Source organism: Oncorhynchus nerka, linkage group LG17 (genome assembly GCF_034236695.1).
Source record: "Oncorhynchus nerka isolate Pitt River linkage group LG17, Oner_Uvic_2.0, whole genome shotgun sequence".
Lineage (NCBI taxonomy): Eukaryota > Metazoa > Chordata > Actinopteri > Salmoniformes > Salmonidae > Oncorhynchus > Oncorhynchus nerka.
Window position 1 is genome coordinate 18,568,145 of NC_088412.1, and position 24,234 is coordinate 18,592,378.

Here is a 24,234-nt window from a genome sequence, read left to right on the forward strand (position 1 = left end):
CTGTCTGCAAAGTAGTTGGTGAACCAGGCGAGACAGTCATGAGAAACCAAGGCTGTTGAGTTCTTCATAAGTTCCAGCTAGGCAATCTAACGTAAGTTAGCTAATTCATTTGCTAGCTATCATACAGTAGCCATACATTAATAATTATATAGCTAATATAAGTAGACATGCAATCATAATTTACTGTAGCGCATATAAAGCACCCACAAGCTACCGGTTGTTGAAAACACAATCATTGCGGGATGCACGACTGATGACTTTCCGGGCAATTGCGGTCCATTTAAAAAAAAATCCTTCCTCCCTCACCCTGCAAGTACACTAGTCAGGCATCATGATACGTCATCAGAAGTGTCTACTTAATTTGAGGGCTGAGGGAATAAGGTGTGTATTTTAAGTGTTTGGAATGCAGCCCTGGTTACAGACACAGGCTGCCCCATTCTGAACTTTAAAAAATATATATATTATTGGTCTTTTTACCAATCAGATCAGCTCGGAAAAATATCTGCTGTGAAAAGATCTGATATGACTCGTCCAAAGACCAATTGGTGGAGAAATATCAGAATTGGGCTCCCTGTGTAAATGTAGCCACACACACCCCTTAAGCCCACTATGCTCCTTTCGGACCCCTCTTTCAAAGTCACAGATCTCTTCTAGCCATGGTGGCCAAAATAATGGGCAACTGGGAATTGTTATAAATTTCCCTAAGCATATTAATTGCTTAATTAAGTCAGGAACCACACCTGTGTGGAAGCATCTGCTTTCAATATACTTTGTCTCTCAATTACTCCGGTGTTTATTTTGGCAGTTACCTCAAGATCTCCTGATTCAAGTAGTCAAGGGCTTGATAATTAGTAGACAAGTTGAATCAGGTGCGCAAACTCTGGAAAGATACCCATTTACAACTACTGTCCAGACAGCTCTCCCTTTGCTGTGTGCCACGTGAGTCACATCAGCCAGGCTACACTGTACTATTAGTGGACTCACTGCTTTCAGGGCAGGTCTGACAGTTTTGACTAGCAGGGGAAACTAGGTCAACTTACGCACAAGGTTAGGGTGATCTCACATCAGCCTCGGTGAGAAAGTCCGGACGGTGTTCCATGGCGTGTCCTCAGGGCATGTGCAGACCAGCTGTCGGGCATCTTCACAGACATTTTCAACCACTCCTTGTCCCAGTCTGTAATGCCATGGTTCAAGCTGACAACCATCATTCCGGTTCCCAAAAACTTTAAGGCATCCTGCCACAATGACAATCATTGCGGGATGCATGACTGATGACTTTCCGGGCAATTGCGGTCCATTTAAAAATAATTCCTTCCTCCCTCACCCTGCAAGTGTACACTAGTCAGGCATCATGATACGTCATCAGAAGTGTCTACTTAATTTGAGGCACTCAAATCTGTAATAATGAAGTGGTTTGAAAGGCTGGTCATGACACAGAACTCTATCATCCCAGACACCCTGTACCCACTCCAATTTGCATACAGACGCAACAGATAGATCCACATACATTGCAACACCTCCCTCTGCAACTGGACTTTCTGACAAGCCAGATAGTAAGAGTAGGCAACAACTCTGCCATGCTGACCCTCAACATTGGGCCCCCCCCAAGGGGTGTGTGCTTAGCCCCCTGTACTCCCTGTTCACCCATGACTGTTTCCACTCGCCACTCCAACAAGTTTGCTGATGACACGACGGTGGTAGGCCTGATCACCAACAGCGATGAGGTCAGAGACCTGGCAGTGTGGTGCAAGGACAACAGCCTCTCCCTCAACGACAGGTAAGACCAAGGTGCCAATCGTGGAAATAGGGGCGGGTGCACATCCCCATCCACGGGGCCACAGTGGAGAGGGTCAAGAGCTTCAAGTTCCTTGTGTCCATACCACTTAGGACTTAACATGGTCTTCTCACGCCAGCACAGCCGTAAAGAAGGAATGGCAGTGCCTCTTCTCCCTCAAGAGGCTGAAAAAAATGTGGCATTGCCCATTAGATCCATAGGAACTTTTACAGTTGCACCATCGAGAGCATCCTGCTGACTGGTTGTAAAACCGTCTGGTATGGCAAGTACACAACCCTCAACTGGAAGCCCTATACAGGCTGGTGCCGACTGTCCAGCACATCACTGGGAGGAGCTCACAGCCATCCAGGACATACACGCGAGGCGGTGCCTGAGAATCTGGATCTGAAAACCAGTCACTATCTGGTGACCCCCATTTGCCTCATGCAGCACGACACATACATATCCTTTGCATAGAGTTGACCAGGCTGTTGATTGTGGCCTGTGGAATGTTGTCCGGAAATATTGGTGGGAACTGCAACACACTGTCGTACACATTGATCCAGAGCACCCCAAACAGGCTCAATGGGTGACATGTCTGATGAGTATGTAGGCCATGGAAGAACGAGGACATTTTCAGCTTCCAGGAATTGTTTACAGATCCTTGCGACATTTATCATTCTGAAACACGAGGTGATAGCAGCTGATGAATGGCACGACAATGGGCATCGGGATCTTGTCACGGTATCTCTGTGCATTCAAATTGCCATCAATAAAATGCACTTGTGTTCGTTGTCTGTAGGTTATGCCTGTCCAATCCATAACCCAACCTCTGTTCGCAAACCGGTCGCACCACATAAAGTCATACACACTGTCATCTGCCAAGTAGAGTTGAAACCGGGATTCATTCATGAAGAGCACACTTCTCCAGCATGCCAACGGCATTTGCCCACTTTAGTCAGTTACAACGTGTTGTAGAAATATTTGCTTTATTTCATTTCTCAGATACCGGAACTTGTGAATACAAATAGAATTTATTACAAAGTAACAAGCCGAGCTGGTTCATGGATCAACCAACTTTCCAGCCTCGGCACACACTTTCTATAGTTTTCATCCGTACGTCACACACATAGTAACTCCTCTTTATGTTAATGACTCATCCCCTCTGGCATTTAGCCACCATTATCTTTTTTTTTTTTGCCTTGCACTCACTTCAGCTTGGTTTCCATTTTCTTATTGGCACAGACATTAGGGCATAGATTATATTGGTGGCGTAACCGTAGCAATGGTCCAAAAATAAACAGACTCCCAAGGCACATGCATGTCTAATGGTGCTAACGTAAAACAAACCTATGCTCCTAATTAGAGGTTGACCGGATATGATTTTTCAACGCCGATAACGATTACTGGAGGACCAAATAAAGCCGATACCGATTAATTGGCCGATTTTTTAAATTGATTTACTTGTAATAATGACAATTACAATAATACTGAATGAACTTATTTTAACTTAATATAATACACTAAATCAATTTAGCCTCAACTAAATAATGAAACATGTTCAATTTGGTTTAAATAATGCAAAAACAAAGTGTTGGAGAAGAAAGCAAAAGTGCAATATGTGCCATGAAAAAAGCTAACGTTTAAGGTTATTTCAATTGGCTAATTTCCTTTTATGAACTGTAACTCAGCAAAATCTTTGAAATTGTTGCGTTTATATTTTTGTTCAGTATAGAAGGTTGATTAACTGTATTGCAAATATATAGACAGTGGTAGGCCTGATCACCGACAATGACGAGACAGCCTATAGGGAGGAGGTCAAGACCTGGCCAGGTGGTGCCAGACTAAAAACCTATCCCTCAACGTAACCAAGACTAAGGAGATGATTAGGGACTACAGGAAAAGGAGGACACAGCATGCCCCCATTCTCATCGCCGGGGCTGTAGTGGAGCAGGTTGAGAGCTTCAAGTTCCTTGGTGTCCACATCACCAAAAAATAAACATGGTCCAAACACACCAAGACAGTCGTGGAGAGGGCACACGACAAAGCCTATTCCCTCTCAGGAAACACTTAAAAAAAATTTTTTTTTTACCCCAAGCCATAAGACTCCTGAACAGGTAATCAAATGGCTACCAGGACTATTTGTATTGTGCCCCCCACCCTTCTTTACACTGCTGCTACTCTGTTTATCATATATGCATTTTCACATTAACCATACCTTCATGTACATACTGACTCAATTAGTTTGATTTACCGGTGCCTGTATATAGCCTCACTACTGTTATTATTCACTGTCTTTTTACTGTTGTTTTTTTAGTTCCTTACTTATTGTTCACCTAATACCTATTTTTTACTTAAATTGCACTGTTGGTTAGGGCCAGTAAGTAAGTATTTCACTGTAAGGTCTACTACACCTGTTGTATTCTGTGCACGTGACAAATAAACTTTCATTTGATATAGGCATATTGTTCATTTGGAGAAATGGGAGGTGTTTGATGCACAGGAATTCTAATAATGGTAGGCTAATAAAAACGTAGGTCTAATGATAAAACAGTGCATTTGTCGTTGGTAAGGAGATAGCATAGCAGCATGTCGTCTAATATGTTTCCTTGACTTTTATAGGCCTAAATAATCTTATTGCAGGACATCTCTCCTTTTCTGACATAAGTGGTATAAATTATTCCCACCCCACAACAAATAGTAGGCTAGCATTTATCAAATCACTCATTCAATAACCAAGCATTCTCAAAGGTAAATAGATCGGTAGCCTTGACAGTATGGGTAGGCTACAGTATTGTGGTACAATATTAGGTGTTCAACATCATAGCCCATTTAAAAAAGGTGCTACATGTTATATTTGTGGCCAGAAAATCTATTGTCAAATTGACTGAAGCTGAGTGATTTGTAGAAGTATCACATCCTAACAAATTGTGTCATGTAGTAGAAATATTGGTCCAATAATATTTTTCAGATACTGGAACTTGTGAATTCAAATAGACTTTATTACAAAGCAACAAGCCGAAATTGGGATATCTTGTTTTTAGACGTGAGGAAAGAGTGCCTACTACTGGCCCTTCAACACCACTTCCAGCAGCATCTGGTCTCCCATCTAGGGACCGACCAGGACCAACCCTGCTTAGCTTCAGAAGCAAGCCAGCAGTAGGATGCAGGGTGGTATCTTTAAACACTATTATTCCTCTACTACTGTAGATATATTAAAGACATTTTTTTTATAACTACAATGCTAAAATATTATATGTAGTACCTCTAAATGTCTGCGCATATATCAAAACCAGGAGATGAAACCAATCATTCACAGATCAAAAATATATGTTCTACACACACCTCTGCCAAAATTTGTCATTGTGCTTTCTTTAAGGAACTTTCATGGCCCAGTTCCAACATCTCCAAATTAGAGTGTTTTTTTTTTTACCATAAAATGTGAACTAAGGCGTTTTCACGGCAGGGTTTGTGGTGGAAAATCGTCTTATAAAATATAACACTTACAAGAACATGTGAAGCGGAACAACCAACTTCCTTAAGCACTGGTTCTGTATTTATACACATACAGCATATGAGTTCATCCCACATGCAAAAGAATTTACTTCTCCCAGTCCATCTGCCACCATTATCTTTTAATGTAAGTGTCCTGTTTGTTCACGCCCATATCTGCTTTCAGTTAGTTTATAATGGTGGCAGGACCCTTGATTGTCCTAAAAATAATATATGTATAGCTACCCTATGGACTTTTAGCTCGGTGTGCTCTTTGGTATGTTGCCCTTATTACGACTAAATAGACTGTGTGTGTCCCTCCATCATTAGTATGTCCATGTATCCTAATCTTTGGTATGCTGCCCTTTCCAGACTAGCAAATACATGTACATGTAGCCTTTTCCTCTCGTGGTCTAATGTATACATGTCTTTGTTCTATGTAACTTCCACAGGTTTTAGCGCTCGTTCACAAAGCACAAATATAATATGGCACTGTTTTATCAATGAAAACATACTAGGCTATGTTGTGTGTGACAGTTTTCTAAATCCCCATCATTTGTGGCGCACGAAAAATCCTAAAATCTCCATTTACGTCAGAATTTCGTCAAAAATGTAAGCACTGTTAATGATAAATGAGGCCCCAGGCTTCGTGGAGTTCAGTTAACGTTACGCCCTTACAAAAAAAGATCGCAGTCAGCGTGCAATATAACTACAGTATGCTGCAAATACTTCGTCCAAAACAACGTTTTTTCGCAGTTGTAAATTTGCAGTGTAACTGCAGTTATAGTGCAGTATAACTTTTGTTATACTGCTGTTTCAAAACTACAATATGTTTTGTAAGGGCGCGACTACTCCATTCACCCAAGGTCTATAGCCTACTTTAATGAACATTATAAAACGCTTACCGTGTACCTATGTTTGTCCTCTGTAGATGCGTGCCTTTGTTTGCTGAAATCTAGAAGTTTTCAAAAGTTAATAAAATACCATTGACTGCATGCTCATTTATGTTTCTCGAAGATGGCAACAAAGCGAAAATGCGCATGCTCAATAAGTATTTGGAGACCTAGGCCTGTCGTCTGATTCAAGGTATGCGTTTCTGAACTAAATCTTTTTTTTTAAAGTATTGACCTTGAGCGAATCTATTTAGTCGGAGATTAATCCCACAAAGCCTGTTCTCTGCTCGACTCCGTTGGAGTTAATCAGAAACTTCCTTCACGATGGGTTGAGTTTAGTCAGCTACGATGGACCACCCTGGGTCACGTGTGCATCATGCTAGTCTGAGTTGCTATGCGCAAATGTATTAATAAATCACAATATCATAGGCAGGATCATTTAGCCTAATATAGCCTACTTTCTTCCTTTTCAGTCGGTCAAATAAACACTGCTTTACAGAATTGCCTTGCTTTTAGTCAGAAAATATTAGCCTACAGTTTGAGTTATCTGCTGTCCAGCATGGACAGATAACTATTTACTTCATGTTAGTAAGAGATAGACCTAAAATTATATTTGAGAAAATGTACTTACAGATTATTCTAAAGACACCTTGTCCGTTAAAACCCGTAATCCTCAAATTGCTCCTTTGACTCCAGCTTCAGCAGCCACACCAACTACGTTTTCTACGGTACCTTTTTCTGAAAAGGCATTTACAGATTATCCTATCCTAAAATCACATTGTCTGTTAAAACCCGTAATCCTCAAATTGCTCCTTTGACTCCAGTTTCATCAGCCACGCCAACTACGTTTGCTACGGTAACTTTTTTCTGAGGTGCGTTCAATTCGCTTGAACGTTTGCTACGTTGCGGAACTGTTTGTACTGAACCACACGTTTCCCCCGAAACGTTCTTGGTACGTTTGTTCCCATTTGGTGGGTGTGGCTTCAGAGGTGAAAATCTGATATCATCTTTGGAGGGGACAATTACATTACATTTTCTCAAGAGCAATTCCTGATGGTGACACCAAAAGTAGTGCTGTAACACATAGCCTACGTTGTAATATGTTAAATGTATATTGAGGAACCATAATTACTACTACTGGATAATTGATAGGTACAGTAGTTAAATTAAGGGTTGTCCCAACTTGTTAAATTGTTTAAATCATTATAATACTAATAATACTAATAGTTATAGCAGTGTTCCTTATCAGTCCAGTATGTTTGCAGGTATTTGTATTTACAACCAGCAATACCAAGCAAGGCCAGTAGGGGGTAATAGTACTGTATGGGTGCAGGTTTCATAAATACAATGAACATGGTGAGATCTCATCTCAAAGAATCTCCATTGAGAACCATCACAAAGTTGGTCTACGCACTGAACTGTCCTTTTTATTTAACTTTTTCTGATTCATTTATATAGTCATTAAATATGTGCCACTGGTTTGAGTCTATTACAACATCTTTACAAGAACAAAACGCTCAGAATAAGTACAGTTCTAAAAGCAAGATAACTACTTCAATGAAAAACCCAAACAAGTCAACCAAAATATCCTTCAGAAATACTTAGTTATTGTTCAGTCAGTGTCTCAACTCTTCAATCAACAGCTATGGACAAGTATGTCACACAAAGTATGCAATTTTAAATTAAATAAATAATTAGTAAGTGTACTGTCATGTACTAAAAACGACTAAACAAAATAACAAATATCATACTATACACCAGGGGTTCTCAAACAGGGTAGGTGGACCCCTAGGGGTCCCTGGTGTAATGGCAAGGGGTCCATGAAATAACAAAGTGTAATGAACGTATTCAGCAGCACAAGGATTCCACTAACTTTACATATAATATAGAGGGTGTGGAGGTCCCTGAGGACCACTCAAAACCTTGCCTGCCTTTCATCAAAATATGCAGGGGTTCCAGTACTCAAAAAAGGTTGAACCACTGCTATACACACCACTGAACAAAAGAACCGAACCTATGTTTGAGGGTTTCAATGGATCCAACAAATTGCTGGCAGATATTTTCCCTCAAGACTGTCCAGCCTGTCTTTATGTACATTACAGACAAAATTCTGATCAGCACCTCAACTTGGTCAACCAACCCCCGCACCTCCACTGGAAGCCTCCTGAGGACCTCTGCTGCCTCTCAACTGCTGCTACAGGGGTATTTGTTGCGAAAGAGAGGCAACTGCACTGAAAGAGAATCTATGTTCAGCTCAGGGTACTGATCTAGAGACTCATCCAACTCCCCCGTGAGAAGCACTCTTTCCAACTTTTACAGAATGTTTAGACTGTCCTGGTCAAAACGGTCGCCAAAATGAACCTCCACACCATCCAGCACTTAAAAAAATTCTGCCCTATAGTGATCCATTGCTTTGCCAGCAAATCTTCTTGAGTGTGTCTCAATGGATTCAATCAATGTTGTTGCTTTCTCATACAGTGCAAGGTAGCTTTCGTCATTTCTGCTGTTTACCACACGCGCTGGATAACTGGACACTGATTGGATTTAGCTGATGTGCTGTTGCAGTTACACAGTGGCGGTGGGTTTGGCAGTTTTGATGTGCTGTGCATTTTACAATGGCTTTTCTCCAGTTCCTAAATCCTGCACTAATGAAGGCAGCATCTGCTCTTTGGCCAAAAGATGGCTGGCTTGAAAACCCTTGGCTACAGTGAAAACAACACTCCTTTTATTGATGGATTATAATGTAGCCGGGGGAAATCGCGAAACCATCTCTCTTGAAACGTCAACACTCTGTTGGCAAGAGTTTGCGGTTCTATAAATTGTGGGTGTGGCTGATATGGTTCTGTGCCATCACTGAGGTAACTGGACAATGCTGTGCCACTGTCCCCTATACTGGTGCAGCTGGCAACAAGGTTGACACCTGGTCCTGCCGTGGCTGTGCCACTGTCCCTTATACTGGTGCAGCTGGCAACAAGGTTGACACCTGGTCCTGCCGTGGCTATGCCACTGTCCCTTATACTGGTGCAGCTGGCAACAAGGTTGACACCTGGTCCTGCCGTGGCTGTGCCACTGTCCCCTATACTGGTGCAGCTGGCAACAAGGTTGACACCTGGTCCTGCCGTGGCTGTGCCACTGTCCCCTATACTGGTGCAGCTGGCAACAAGGTTGACACCTGGTCCTGCCGTGGCTGTGCCACTGTCCCCTATACTGGTGCAGCTGGCAACAAGGTTGACACCTGGTCCTGCCGTGGCTGTGCCACTGTCCCCTATACTGGTGCAGCTGGCAACAAGGTTGACACCTGGTCCTGCCGTGGCTGTGCCACTGTCCCCTATACTGGTGCAGCTGGCAACAAAGTTGACACCTGGTCCTGCCGTGGCTGTGACACTGTCTCCTATACTGGTGCTGCAGGCAACAAAGTTGACACCTGGTCCTGCCGTGGCTGTGACACTGTCCTCTGAAGTCTCTCTCCTGGCTCTTTCCCTTTTACCACCCTCACTGCCTCACAGTCTGTCTCCTAGAAAAGAAATAAGGTGTTTGCCGTACTCCTAACTACCAGTACCCAAAACTACACAATTAATCACAACATAAATACCATTGCCTTAAACAAATCTTAGTTCAGTCACCAGTTTAAGTTGAGAGTGGGGGTATCCATGGCATTTTCCAACTATGTCCCTATTTTACAAGTCAAAAAAAGGTAGAACCTTTTATAATGTTGCCAAACAAAGACTCAACAAACTTACCTGAGACTCCCTGTCTCTGCCAGTCTGTCCCTGCCCATCTGTCCCCAGCTCTGCTGTCTGTGTGCCCTCTGTTGCCTGATCTGCCTAATGACATCATTGTGAAACGTTACCATTAGCATTTCACTTCTTTCTAATGAACATTTTATCAACTAGTCTTAGGCTACTAGGGTTCTTGTTTTGCGTTTTGGTGTACTGAAAAATAATCTGATGTCTGTCTTTTTACTTTTTTCTGACATTTTTCTACCTGGCAGGCTGGCTATCTGCGCAAACACACACACAGTGTGTAGGTTATTTACAGTAGGAGATGGGCTTATATCATCTTATCTTCTATCATTCTATATGGACTTCGATCTAAAAGGTAGCTAGCAAATGTGAAACGGATTGCAGTGACAAGAGTTGACAGCTGTATGAGTTCATGAGTTCACCATTTACACAACATATGCTGCAACCTTTTGTAATTTTAATAGTTTGTTTCATATTGGCTGGCTTCTGTAGTATATCATAACATATATTATTTACTCATAGCCTAGCAGAGTGGCCTGGAACCATATAACTAAAACACATCCCATGACTGAGACTTAGGGGGCGATTACTCAAACATACTTCTGCATTAACCCAGACACATTCTGTCCAGGTCAAAAGCACATTCTAACCACAAACCAACTGTAAAGCACCAAACACAATGGTCGAACTGAAGTTATCACATAAATCCCCACCAAGGCAGGGAAACTCCCTAGCCTAAAGCACCAACGCTTAGTCCCAGTTCCCCCTATCGCCCCCTAACTCATGGCCTCTTGACACATATCTTGACACACACATTGACACGCACGTACAGTATAGCGCACGAACACACACACCCCACACTCATTTCAACTGACATCCCTGGACACACAAACCCCTTCTTGGACCACAGTCAGTTCCAGTTCCCCTTTTCTCAACCCCTTGACACACACAGACACACAGACATCTCAACGCACACACACCCCACACTCAAGTCAACTGAGCTGGGGCCAGGATCAGACAACTTCAAGAAGCACCAATGGGGCACTGGCAAAGGGTCGGACAGGACCTGCCTCCAACTTCCACCAACCAGTCGGATGACAGAACTACAAGAATCAACATACGTCATTCTGTGTTTAAATACCTTTGCACACTCTGTTTAGGGATCCTTTTTCAGCTGACTCCTTCTGAGCCAAATGAGAGGATCCGTGCACGCTTTGTATCAGATATCTTTACCTTTAATAAACCTGCCTTGAATCATACCATATCCACCTGGTCCAGCGTCTCAACTTGGTCTCTCTCCTCTAGTAACAGTACGTCAATCAAACATGGTAGCAGAGGATGGTTGATATAAACACCTAAATTCGGTCCAAAAGAGGTTGATGAGAGGAGAGGCGAGTTGGAGGCACAATCCAGAGGGACGGGTGACCTGCAAAGGAGCCGCCGGGGATTCATCTCACCTCAGGAACCTGATCTAAAAAAGTCGACTAAACAAAGGTAAGCAAGAGCCTGTTAAATCAAAATTCTGCATATTGTACTATAGACATAACCAAATTTAAGATCAGTGACTGAGAGTGAGTATGAATTTCTGTTAAATTTACTTGTGTTAAAAATAAGGCAGTTGTGTAAAGATATCTAAGACAATGTTATTTTATACCCATTAGAGGGGTTCAGAGTATATAGAGAGGCCCACGAGAGAAGGGTACAGTGTTGTGATAGACCCACGAGAGAAGGGTACAGTGTTGTGATAGACCCACGAGAGAAGGGTTCAGAGTTGTGATAAACCCACAGAGAAGGGTTGAGTGTCAAGTCTGGATCAGTGTCTGAAGCTAGTTGAGTGCAAGTTGTTGGCAACCTCGGGCATCCCTCGTTGAGTGACGGAATTAAACTGAGCTTGACCATTCGGGATTCAAGATAGCAAATCTGGGACTAGTTGATAACTATTTTTCTGCTAAGGTGGCGCCAGTAAATAAGTCTAACCTTGAATTAGGGGCATGGAATTAAATCCATGCTCTCCAAATTAATGTGTCTTGTATAACCATATTGTAACTGTCGGATTCAAGATAGCAAATCTGGGACTAGTGGATAACTATTTTTCTGCTAAGGTGGCGCCAGTAAATAAGTCTATAACTGTTGGATTCAAGATAGCAAATCTGGGACTAGTGGATAACTATTTTTCTGCTAAGGTGGCGCCAGTAAATAAGTCTATAACTGTTTGACTCAAGATAGCAAATCTGGGACTAGTGGATAACTATTTTTCTGCTAAGGTGGCGCCAGTAAATAAGTCTATAACTGTTGGAGTCAAGATAGCAAATCTGGGACTAGTGGATACCTATTTTTCTGCTAAGGTGGCGCCAGTAAATAAGTCTATAACTGTTTGACTCAAGATAGCAAATCTGTAACTAGTTGATAACTATTTTTCTACTAGGTGGCACCAGTAAATAGGTCTAACCTTGTGTTAGGGGCATGAAAATAGATTCATGCTCTCCAAATTATTGTGACTGTGACGTGTGTAACCATATTGTAACAGCTTGGCCGTTTAACGGGGCTCACGGTTGTTGACCATTACTATTTTGTTGACCATTACTATTTTGTTGACCATTACTATTTTTTGGACCATTACTATTTTGTATTTGGTGGACCAGTACTATTTTATTGACCATCACTATTTTGTTGACCGTTACTATTTTATTGGCCATTACTATTCTGTATCGTGTGGACCATTACTATTTTGTTTACCGTTACTATTTTATTGGCCATTACTATTCTGTATTTTGTGGACCATTACTATTTTGTTTACCGTTACTATTTTATTGGCCATTACTATTCTGAACTTGGTGGACCATTACTATTTTGTTTACCGTTACTAATTCTACAGTAAGGCTTTGTTGAGAGATATCACCGCTGTTTACCCGTGATATTTTTGTAACCTTTACTATTTCTACAGTATGATTTAGCTGATGTGTTGGATTGTCATTGTTGCTGACCGTTACTATTTCTCCAGTATGATTTCGTTGCTGTGTTGAAGTGTCAATTATTGCTGGCTATTCCTATTTCTGCAGTGTAATTGGGTTGAGGTGCTGAAGTGACCGCCGGGTCGAAAGTTTGACCAGTTGGCAGCCGCTGAGCTGAGTGGCTGCTTGGTTTTCTCTCTGTGCTGTTGGTATCTCCTCAAGGGTTGAAATTAATTTCATCATTACGATGGAAGCGCTGAGTTTCATTGAAATACTTTATTACTATAGAAGTTAATTAATTTCATCATTACGATAGAAGCGCTGAGTTTCATTGAAATACTTTATTAATATAGAAGTTAATTAATTTGGTCATTACTATAGAAGCGCTGAGTTTCATTGAAATACTGTGGGTTGGAATTATTCTGATAATTACTGTGGAAGCGCTGGGTTCCATTTAAATATTGCTCCAAAAGGAGACGTTTGAAATACTTTCGGGAGCATTTAATTAATTGATTGAATAAGTGACGATAATAGTTTTTCCTATCTAAGTCCTAGAATTATTCTGATAATTATTCTGGGAGCGCCTGAATTTACTAATATATTGTTCTAAAAGAATATTGCCGAATAATCCGGTTAAAATAGCGGTCTAATTCATTGTACATTCGGCAATAAAATTCTTTGTGTACGAGGGTGGGACACAAGAGATAAGTCTGTGTCTGGCGCCGTGAATACATCGCTGGTCTTGACCAGCGACGAGCTAAGTGCACCAAGATAGTTAAGGACCCAGACGCAGTTAAACGATAAAATGGCCACAACCACTGTCCCAAAATTTAAATTTAATGAATATTTAGACCAAAGGATGCAGGATAGAGCAGGTGGAAAGGAACAGTACAAGTCAATAAAGAAAGTTTGGGAGGGAGTTAAATTGAGGTGGACACAAGCAGGTTACCTAAGTGGAAGTGCTCCGTCAAAAGGGCACCTCTCCACCATGGAGAAGGAACTAGGGGAGGCAGTGAAGGAAGGGATTGCAGGTGAAGAGGAAAGGAACAGGGCTCATCTATTCAAGAAAGAAGGAACCAAACACAGAGAGAGGGCAGAGGCTGAACTGAAGATAGGAACATGGGCAATTGAAGAAATTCAGAGAACACAACCATACAAGAAGCCTGGTATGATGGGGGTAGTGACAGATACCATAAATACGTTATTTTTATTAAATATCAGGGATTATAATCTTGGGGAGAATGAGGCCATAAACGACCAAATTGGAAAGGCCTGGAAGTTTTGATTAATCATTAAGGTTTGCAAATATATACACATAAAACATTTGTTAGGACTATTTGTTTTGGTGCAAAGGTATTTTAAAGAGACACGCTCAAATATGGAACTTTATGAGTTTTTATTTTATGAGTTTTAAATTACACAAGTGAATTTGGATTTTAAGGATAAAGGGTTCTTTAATATGTCTAATGTAGTATAGAACTTGACTATAAAAGGGTGGGTTGACTCATGGACCTTATCATGACTGTCTTCTAAGGTCTGATCAGCCTTGGGGGAGAGTCAATGGTATAATGAATGTGGTCATATTGAGTTACTAGTTTTAAGGTAAATTCATTATAAAGGAGTTTAGGTTAGGAGGTTAGAATTATTGTTTGAACTGCAAATGAGAAAGTGGTTCAGGATTCTGTTTTACAACATTAGCTGTGAAGTTTTTGAATGGGCTATTAACAGAAAAAAAATAAAAAAAAATAATCCTATTTATCATTGAGAATAAATAGGGGAAGATAAGATACATTAAGGTTGGGATAGGAGATATATTAAGCCAATAGGGCAGGGAATTACATAGAAAAATAAGTTTCAGTTCTTAGGGGTGATAAATTACTGTAGATAAGGAATTCTGCACTTTGCAACATATATTAAATTCACGTTATTGTCAGATAGAATACTGAGGGTCCTTGAAGGAAGGATTTTGATATGATAAGCATTTGTTTTGAATTTTTTGACCATTAGGAGTTAAAAAAAAATAATAATAGTATTAAATTTAACAGGTATATAGGACATCTGTGATGATTTAGGATTATTGTTAGGTTGATTAAGGAAATGTAAGGACTTTAGAGATTGACACTCATAGACATGATTTTAGATAAAGTCAAACAGTTAGAAGCTTAGTGGTATTTGAGAAATATGAGAGAAAAGGTTTAAATTGGTAAATATATATTTAAGAAAATATATAAGTAGCGCAGATAGTTCTTAAGTAGATAAGAAACTTGACAGAGAATTGGTACTGGATTGACGCCCAAGGGAGAATTGGACATGTGGAAAACTAAAAGGGGCTCCTTCATGATGATGTCAGACATAAGGATAATATACTAATCTTACCTAAGTCATTATTTAGAGTAGGTAAGGTTGATACCTGGGCAGAGTCAGGTATCAAAAGGGGGATGGGTAAATTGTGGTCTAGGATAGGATGGGGCTTATTGGATAAGAAACTAATAATTTAAAAAATGTAAGCTAACAATTGGGCATAGAAGTTAAAGATATAATCAGATAAAACATATGAGAAATTGTTTGTTAACCAAGCCTGTATGTCCAGGATTTTATGCATTACAGGTGAACTACAGGTGAAGTCACTCAATCCAGTCCCAGAGGCTTGGGGACCATAGAAGACCCCTGGTGACAGCTAGCTGAAAGAGCTACCCAGATTCATATCGCACGGCGGGTGGGTAAGACACGTTTTCACTGTCGGACAATAAACAGAGTTCGGGAGAAGAACTGGAATTAACAGAATTCCGGGGGCCAACTCTCGAATGAAGTAACCCTACCTGTCCTATCACCCCTGTTTTTGTTCATAGAAGTGAGGATGTGTCTGGCTCTGGCTATGTGATGTGTATTTTGTTCCAAAATAAGCATAAGAGATCCCTAGATCTGGGTAGACAGGAAGTTAGAGTAGAGATTACATGATAACCGACTTCGGACAGTTCTAGGATTAGAGAAGAGGGTATCCTTATAGCATAGGGGATCCCACAAAGGTGGATAGGTTTTCCATGATATGGGGAAACCTGGGAGCAATGTTGAACTTTGTAAAGGTGATGAAATCCTACTAACCATAAAAATATTAAGCTCTCTGATGCAGGCACTCACACCCTCGGACTACAAAGGACGAGGACAGACATGATGGGTGTGTTTTCTATTAAGGTACTGCCAAGACCAGAGGTAACCGGACACACTCCTCTACCACCACTGTGTTAAAAATACCATTCAGGTAATTAATGTTAGAGACTATTCGGCTATTGATCAATTAGGAACTGAGACTGGTTTTGATAGTAGGGACAATTTGTGGCTGTCTTATATGAGGTACACAGCTAAAACCCTGAGAAGAAAGGACTGTATTATTTGTAGTCATGCTAGACCTGTTCTGGCTACACACCCATTTGCTGTAGGAGAAGGAGAGGGGTGGTTGTGTATTCTGAGAAGTTTTTACCAGGTTAAGCCCAATTCAACCCTCTGTTCCTCTTTGAGCCTTGTGTTTCCTGCAGTACCTCCTCATCGGGCCTCTTGGGGTGTTGAGGCATATGGGGGCAATTACGAGTGCATCACGGGTACAGGTAATGGCATTGATTATGGGAGATTGCCTGAAGCTGATTGCAGTAGTAACATAACCATTAATTCCACTTGGCCAGTTACAGGCCTAAACCAAACTAGTGGTCTGGCTGATGTGTGGAGCCAAAAGAGTGCTGAGACCCATTCTTAGAGGAGAATGGCAAGGTACGTGTGGTCTGACCAGTTTGATAATTCCACTGACCATTGTTGATGTTGCTGCTGAACAGCTGCTGAGTTCTGTATCCAGGGGACCTGAAAACATTCCATCCCATGGGAGACATAGATGTAGTGTTCCATGGACAGAGGATGTAGTTGACATACACACTAACCTGTTGGGAGTGCCAGTGGGGATTCCTCATGAGTTTCAGGCCTTGGGTAGGAATGATGGACTCTGGCACTTACTACCTACTATGGGTCTAGCCATAGTGGATGCTAGACAGACTGCATGGATTAATTATATCTACTATAATAAACAGCGTTTTGTGAATTACTCCCGTGATGCACTCACTGGTATGTCTGAACAGTTTGAGGCCACATTTGGGGTTTCCAGACAGAATAGACTTGCCTGGGATATGCTTCTTGCCAGTCAGGGGGACGTCTGCAAGATGTTCGGTGAACAATGTTGCACGTATATTCCTAATAATACCAGTCCAGATGGTAGTATATCTAAGGCGGGCTTGATGCACTATCTGCTAAGATGAGGTCCACGGGGGGGGGGGGGGGGGTGGAGGAGTCTGTTCTCTTGGCCTGGTTTGGTAAGTACACTGGTATGATGGTTACTGGATTTCTGACCCTAATTCTTGTATTATTTGTTATTGATGTGATGTGCTGCTTGCATGCTGAGAGGACCAGATGGTTTCTAATAATTCTTTACTCTGTTTTCCATGACCAAAGTTTTATCCTACATCTTACATGTCAATAACAATAAAGTTTTATCCTGTTTTTGATAAGTGACACCCTTGTGGGTGACAAGAGGGGGAAATTATTTTTCTTTGTGGGCCATTTCCGTATAGACTTACCTAGTTTAGGCTATTTTTCCTTTTGGATTATGTTTTCGTTTTTGCTGGGAGTAATGTATCTGGACTATATCACATCTCTTAGGAGATGTGAAGAGAGGGAATCGCAACTTTTTCCTGCGGGAAAAAGTTGGCTTATGTGGACAAGCATTTTACTTTTATTTTGAGCTGTTGTTCTCCGCTCTGTTAAATGAGGGTTGTAAGTTCCTAGGTGGCTGGTAGCCAACTTAGTACATAGTGGGATTGAATGGAGAACATGATGGTAATACATATATATCTATTTCTGTTTAATACCGTGCCTTATTTCATAGTCCCTTTGGGAGAAGTTTCTCTTTGTGTCTGGATCTAGTTAGGTTGTGTCACGTCTCTGGTGAGATGTGAAGAGGGGGAATCACAAAATTTGTCCGCTGACAAATTTTTAGCTTATGCTCCTATATGTTCACATTTCGCCCTGGATTATGTTCACGTCTAGTAGACGTGAAGAGGGGGATTTGTAGTATATCATAACATATATTATTTACTCATAGCCTAGCAGAGTGGCCTGGAACCATATAACTAAAACACATCCCATGACTGAGACTTAGGGGCGATTACTCAAACATACTTCTGCATTAACCCAGACACATTCTGTCCAGGTCAAAAGCACATTCTAACCACAAACCAACTGTAAAGCACCAAACACAATGGTCGAACTGAAGTTATCACATAAATCCCCACCAAGGCAGGGAAACTCCCTAGCCTAAAGCACCAACGCTTAGTCCCAGTTCCCCCTATCGCCCCCTAACTCATGGCCTCTTGACACATATCTTGACACACACATTGACACGCACGTACAGTATAGCGCACGAACACACACACCCCACACTCATTTCAACTGACATCCCTGGACACACAAACCCCTTCTTGGACCACAGTCAGTTCCAGTTCCCCTTTTCTCAACCCCTTGACACACACAGACACACAGACATCTCAACGCACACACACCCCACACTCAAGTCAACTGAGCTGGGGCCAGGATCAGACAACTTCAAGAAGCACCAATGGGGCACTGGCAAAGGGTCGGACAGGACCTGCCTCCAACTTCCACCAACCAGTCGGATGACAGAACTACAAGAATCAACATACGTCATTCTGTGTTTAAATACCTTTGCACACTCTGTTTAGGGATCCTTTTTCAGCTGACTCCTTCTGAGCCAAATGAGAGGATCCGTGCACGCTTTGTATCAGATATCTTTACCTTTAATAAACCTGCCTTGAATCATACCATATCCACCTGGTCCAGCGTCTCAACTTGGTCTCTCTCCTCTAGTAACAGTACGTCAATCAAACACTTCCAACAATAGCTGAATTTGCAAAGCTAGCGAGCACCAATTCCGTATCTGTGATTCCATCTTTGACGACGCCACATAAATTAAATATGTACTAGCTAGTTTAATAGTTCATGTTTGCCCGCTAGCTCTGCAAATTCAGCTAGTGTGTGTGTAAACCCTGCCAACATAAAAAAAACATTGCTATGGCGCGAATGACTGGAATAACCACACGTCAGTTACGTGCATTGAGTGCCTTTCAGAAAGTAGATACGAACTCTCTGTTACCTGCCAGATAAGGAACTGGCAGTGGATCAAACCATTGTGAGGCAAAGGGCGGGGGTCGCAATCCTTTGAAACTTAAAAACACGCTATTAAGTGTCTATAATCAGCACAAGTGCTTTCATTGCGTATTATTAATATTATTGAAATTACATAGTTATGTTTACAGTGATATATTGGGGGGGACAAATCATATTTTTCCCAGGATGGGAGGTTGTGTCCCCCCCCCCCACTGGGATTTCCGCCTATGTGTGGCTTGATCCAGTTTTGATGTGCTGTGCATTTTACAATGGCTTTTCTCCAGTTCCTAAATCCTGCACTAATGAAGGCAGCATCTGCTCTTTGGCCAAAAGATGGCTGGCTTGAAAACCCTTGGCTACAGTGAAAACAACACTCCTTTTATTGATGGATTATAATGTAGCCGGGGGAAATCGCGAAACCATCTCTCTTGAAACGTCAACACTCTGTTGGCAAGAGTTTGCGGTTCTATAAATTGTGGGTGTGGCTGATATGGTTCTGTGCCATCACTGAGGTAACTGGACAATGCTGTGCCACTGTCCCCTATACTGGTGCAGCTGGCAACAAGGTTGACACCTGGTCCTGCCGTGGCTGTGCCACTGTCCCTTATACTGGTGCAGCTGGCAACAAGGTTGACACCTGGTCCTGCCGTGGCTGTGCCACTGTCCCTTATACTGGTGCAGCTGGCAACAAGGTTGACACCTGGTCCTGCCGTGGCTGTGCCACTGTCCCTTATACTGGTGCAGCTGGCAACAAGGTTGACACCTGGTCCTGCCGTGGCTGTGCCACTGTCCCTTATACTGGTGCAGCTGGCAACAAGGTTGACACCTGGTCCTGCCGTGGCTGTGCCACTGTCCCCTATACTGGTGCAGCTGGCAACAAGGTTGACACCTGGTCCTGCCGTGGCTGTGCCACTGTCCCTATACTGGTGCAGCTGGCAACAAGGTTGACACCTGGTCCTGCCGTGGCTGTGCCACTGTCCCCTATACTGGTGCAGCTGGCAACAAAGTTGACACCTGGTCCTGCCGTGGCTGTGCCACTGTCCCCTATACTGGTGCAGCTGGCAACAAGGTTGACACCTGGTCCTGCCGTGGCTGTGCCACTGTCCCCTATACTGGTGCAGCTGGCAACAAAGTTGACACCTGGTCCTGCCGTGGCTGTGACACTGTCTCCTATACTGGTGCTGCAGGCAACAAAGTTGACACCTGGTCCTGCCGTGGCTGTGACACTGTCCTCTGAAGTCTCTCTCCCTGGCTCTTTCCCTTTTACCACCCTCACTGCCTCACAGTCTGTCTCCTAGAAAAGAAATAAGGTGTTTGCCGTACTCCTAACTACCAGTACCCAAAACTACACAATTAATCACAACATAAATACCATTGCCTTAAACAAATCTTAGTTCAGTCACCAGTTTAAGTTGAGAGTGGGGGTATCCATGGCATTTTCCAACTATGTCCCTATTTTACAAGTCAAAAAAAGGTAGAACCTTTTATAATGTTGCCAAACAAAGACTCAACAAACTTACCTGAGACTCCCTGTCTCTGCCAGTCTGTCCCTGCCCATCTGTCCCCAGCTCTGCTGTCTGTGTGCCCTCTGTTGCCTGATCTGCCTAATGACATCATTGTGAAACGTTACCATTAGCATTTCGCTTCTTTCTAATGAACATTTGATCAACTAGTCTTAGGCTACTAGGGTTCTTGTTTTGCGTTTTGGTGTACTGAAAAATAATCTGATGTCTGTCTTTTTACTTTTTTCTGACATTTTTCTACCTGGCAGGCTGGCTATCTGCGCAAACACACACACAGTGTGTAGGTTATTTACAGTAGGAGATGGGCTTATATCATCTTATCTTCTATCATTCTATATGGGCTTCGATCTAAAAGGTAGCTAGCAAATGTGAAACGGATTGCAGTGACAAGAGTTGACAGCTGTATGAGTTCATGAGTTCACCATTTACACAACATATGCTGCAACCTTTTGTAATTTTAATAGTTTGTTTCATATTGGCTGGTGTTGATAATGGGATATGATAAAGGGTGAGTCGGTCAAGGATCGATGCAGACAAGGTGGTAGATTGTACGACAAGCGACAGGTTTATTTCAAAGTGGAGATATCTGGTACAGCGTATATACGGGCCCCTCTGTTAGCTCATCAGAGACTAGCAAAAAAGACACTAGCTAACAATGGGTACAAGCTTCATATACAGAACAGAAAGTAGGTTGATATCTAGGAGATCGGATCTTCGGATTGGATCAGGCTGGGGTGTAGTCATCCGGCATTGGCTCTGTTGTCTGTCCGTCATCGTAGAATCCTGCCATGCCTGTTCTTGGTCGTCACACCCCGTTCAGCTGAAAAGGAGATCTGGTGTGTGCGCTATCTTCAGTCACACAATGTTCGGCTGGGAGGGAGATTATGTGTGTGTGTTAGTTTGTCTCTAAGTCTAGGCTTTCTGCCAATCTGTGGGTGTCTTATCTGGGTGTCCTCGGCAGCTATGTGTGTACTGTATGTGCGTCGTCCCTGTCTTCTGGGGTCAGTGTGTAAGAGCGTATGCGTCCCTATCTTCAGGGGAGTTGTGGCCGAACTGCCGGCTTGCACCTGTGGCTAGGAGTATCCTGTTGTGACAGTGTTCTGGATGATTACAGTGAGTGTGTGTGTGTGAGAGATATCCTGTATGGGGCCCAACCTGTTTTACTATGTGTCTCAGCTATAGTAGTGTAATGTCACCTACATAGGAATTAGCAGTAATGTAATGTCACCTACATAGGAATTGGCAGTCCTCTACAAATCCCTCTCTTCACGTCTCCCCAGAGACGTGACACAACCTAACTAGATTCTGATACAAAAGAAAACTTTTCCCAAAGGGGCTATGAAAAAGGCACAACATTAAAAAGAAATGGATGTATATGTATTACCACCAAGTTCTCCACTCAATCCCACTATGTACTAAGTTGGCTACCAGCCACCTAGGAACTTACAACCCTCATTTAACAATTGCGGAGAACAACAGCTCTAAGCTATAAGTAAAATGTTTGTCCACATAAGCCAACCTTTTCCAGCAGGAAAAAGTTGTGATACCCTCTCTTCACATCTCCAAAGAGATGTGACACTCTCTAAAGCAGGGGTGTCAAAGTCAAATGGACGGAGGGCCAAATAAAAAAATCAGCTACAAGACGAGGGCCGGACTGTTCGAATGTTCATTGAAAAATTTTTAAATGACGCATATAGTCTAGTGAACCTAATTGAACCTACTGAAAACCTAACAAATATATTACAATATGATCAGATAAATAAAGCAATATTTTCTTATGGCTCTGTCAGTAATCTTTAATTTTCAACAGACACAAAAGACAAATTTCCTTTATATAAATATCCCCATAACATGAACATTAAATGAAAGAAACCGGTATTCAAGGCACCATCAGTAGACTATATTTTCTATTTTAGCAAAAGTGGGCTAAATTTACTTCAAAGAAAAAACAATAATAGCAATTTTCTATCATCCACTCAACTGAAATATTTTTAAAATATAATTGGATTGAAATACAAAAAATAAAGTGCAAAAATCTATTAATCAAAAACAACACTTTGTTTAAGGAGAAGTAACATGCAGTGAAAACAAATATTAAATTTTAACTTTTAAACTTGAACTGAGTAAAAACTCTAAATATGTGATTGCACAGTAATGTTCACTTGTTTGAGGTTGAGGGTGATACTTGGTGGTGTCCCATCTTTTCCACAAGTTCATCAATGTTCGGGGTAAGGCTCTGAGCTGAAGAAATCCTCAGAATTGAGTGGAGGTGTTCAGCAGTAAGTCGACTTCTGTGTGATGTTTTGTTCAGGTTCATCAAAGAAAACAGTTGTTCACACAGGTATGTGCTGCCAAACATAGACAACGTTTGAGCAGCCTGGATGCGCAGCTGGGGCATTGTGCCGGGGAGGAAACGGGCGAACTCCGCAGCACCCACTGCCGCATATTTTGCCCTCAGTGCATCATTGCATTGGAGGTCAATCAACTCCATTTGGAGGTTTGGTGGTGAGCTTTCCACGTCAACAGCAAATGGGTTACCGAGCAGTTCCAACCTGCTTTTTTGTGCTTCAAAGTCAGCAAATCGGCGTCGAAAGTCAGCGGCAAGCATACCTATTTTATCAGCCAACTGTGTGCTCGGGAACGCACTGGTAGAGAGCTTCTCTTTCATGGTCTGGCAGCTGGGAAAGTGGCTCAAATTTTCTTTCCGCATCTGCGTCTCCCACAGAGTCAGTTTGGTTTTAAATGCCTTCACTGTACTGTACATATCAGAGATGACACGATCCCGACCCTGCAGCTGCAAGTTTATTGCATTCAGATGACTCGTAATGTCACACAGAAAAGCCATTTCACACAGAAACATTTCGTCTCGGAGTTGTGTTGTGTCTTTCCCTTTGCTGTCCAAGAACAGACAAATCTCCTCACGAAGCTCGAAACATCTTTGAAGCACCTTTCCCTGGCTTAGCCATCGCACCTCTGTGTGATAAGGCAAATCACCATGCTCCGTTTCTAACTCCGTCAGAAATGCCTTGAACTGGCGGTGATTCAAACCTTTGGCTCTGATAAAGTTAACTGTGCGCGTGATGATGCTCATTACATGCTCCATTTTCAAGGCTTTACCGCACAACGCTTCCTGGTGTATGATACAATGATAAGCTGTCAGCTCACCTGTCGCGTTTTCCTCTTGCATCTTTTCCCGTATCTTCGCCACCAGTCCGCTCCTGTGTCCACACATCGCAGGTGCTCCGTCGGTTGTCAAACCCACGAGTTTTCCCAAGGCAGCTCCATCTCATTTACACATCTTGACACCTCTTCATACAAATCATGCCCGTAGTTGTGCCATGCATAGGACGTAAAGCCAAAAACTCCTCTGTCACGCTTAGGTTGGAGTCCACTCCGCGGATGAAAATTGACAACTGGGCAATGTCAGAAATGTCGGTGCTCTCATCCACAGCCAAGGAATATGCAATAAAATCTTTTCCCTTTTTCACAAGCTGCTCTTTTAGATTGATGGACAACTGGTCTACTCTCTCGGCAATGGTGTTTCTGCTCAGACTCACATTTAAAAAGAGTTGCCTTTTTCTGGGCAAACTTCGTCACAAACTTTAATCATGCAGTTTTTGATGAAATCCCCCTCCG

The 24,234-nt window shown here is 42.3% G+C and overlaps 1 long non-coding RNA gene across 1 annotated transcript; it reads left to right on the forward strand.

Moving 5' to 3' along the window:
- Positions 1–9,635: 9,635 nt before the first annotated feature.
- LOC135561417 (uncharacterized) lies at positions 9,636–18,734 on the forward strand. Its single transcript, XR_010459414.1, has 2 exons — positions 9,636–11,396; positions 15,444–18,734. It is a non-coding gene; the product is annotated as an uncharacterized LOC135561417 (long non-coding RNA).
- The last annotated feature ends 5,500 nt before the right edge of the window (positions 18,735–24,234 follow it).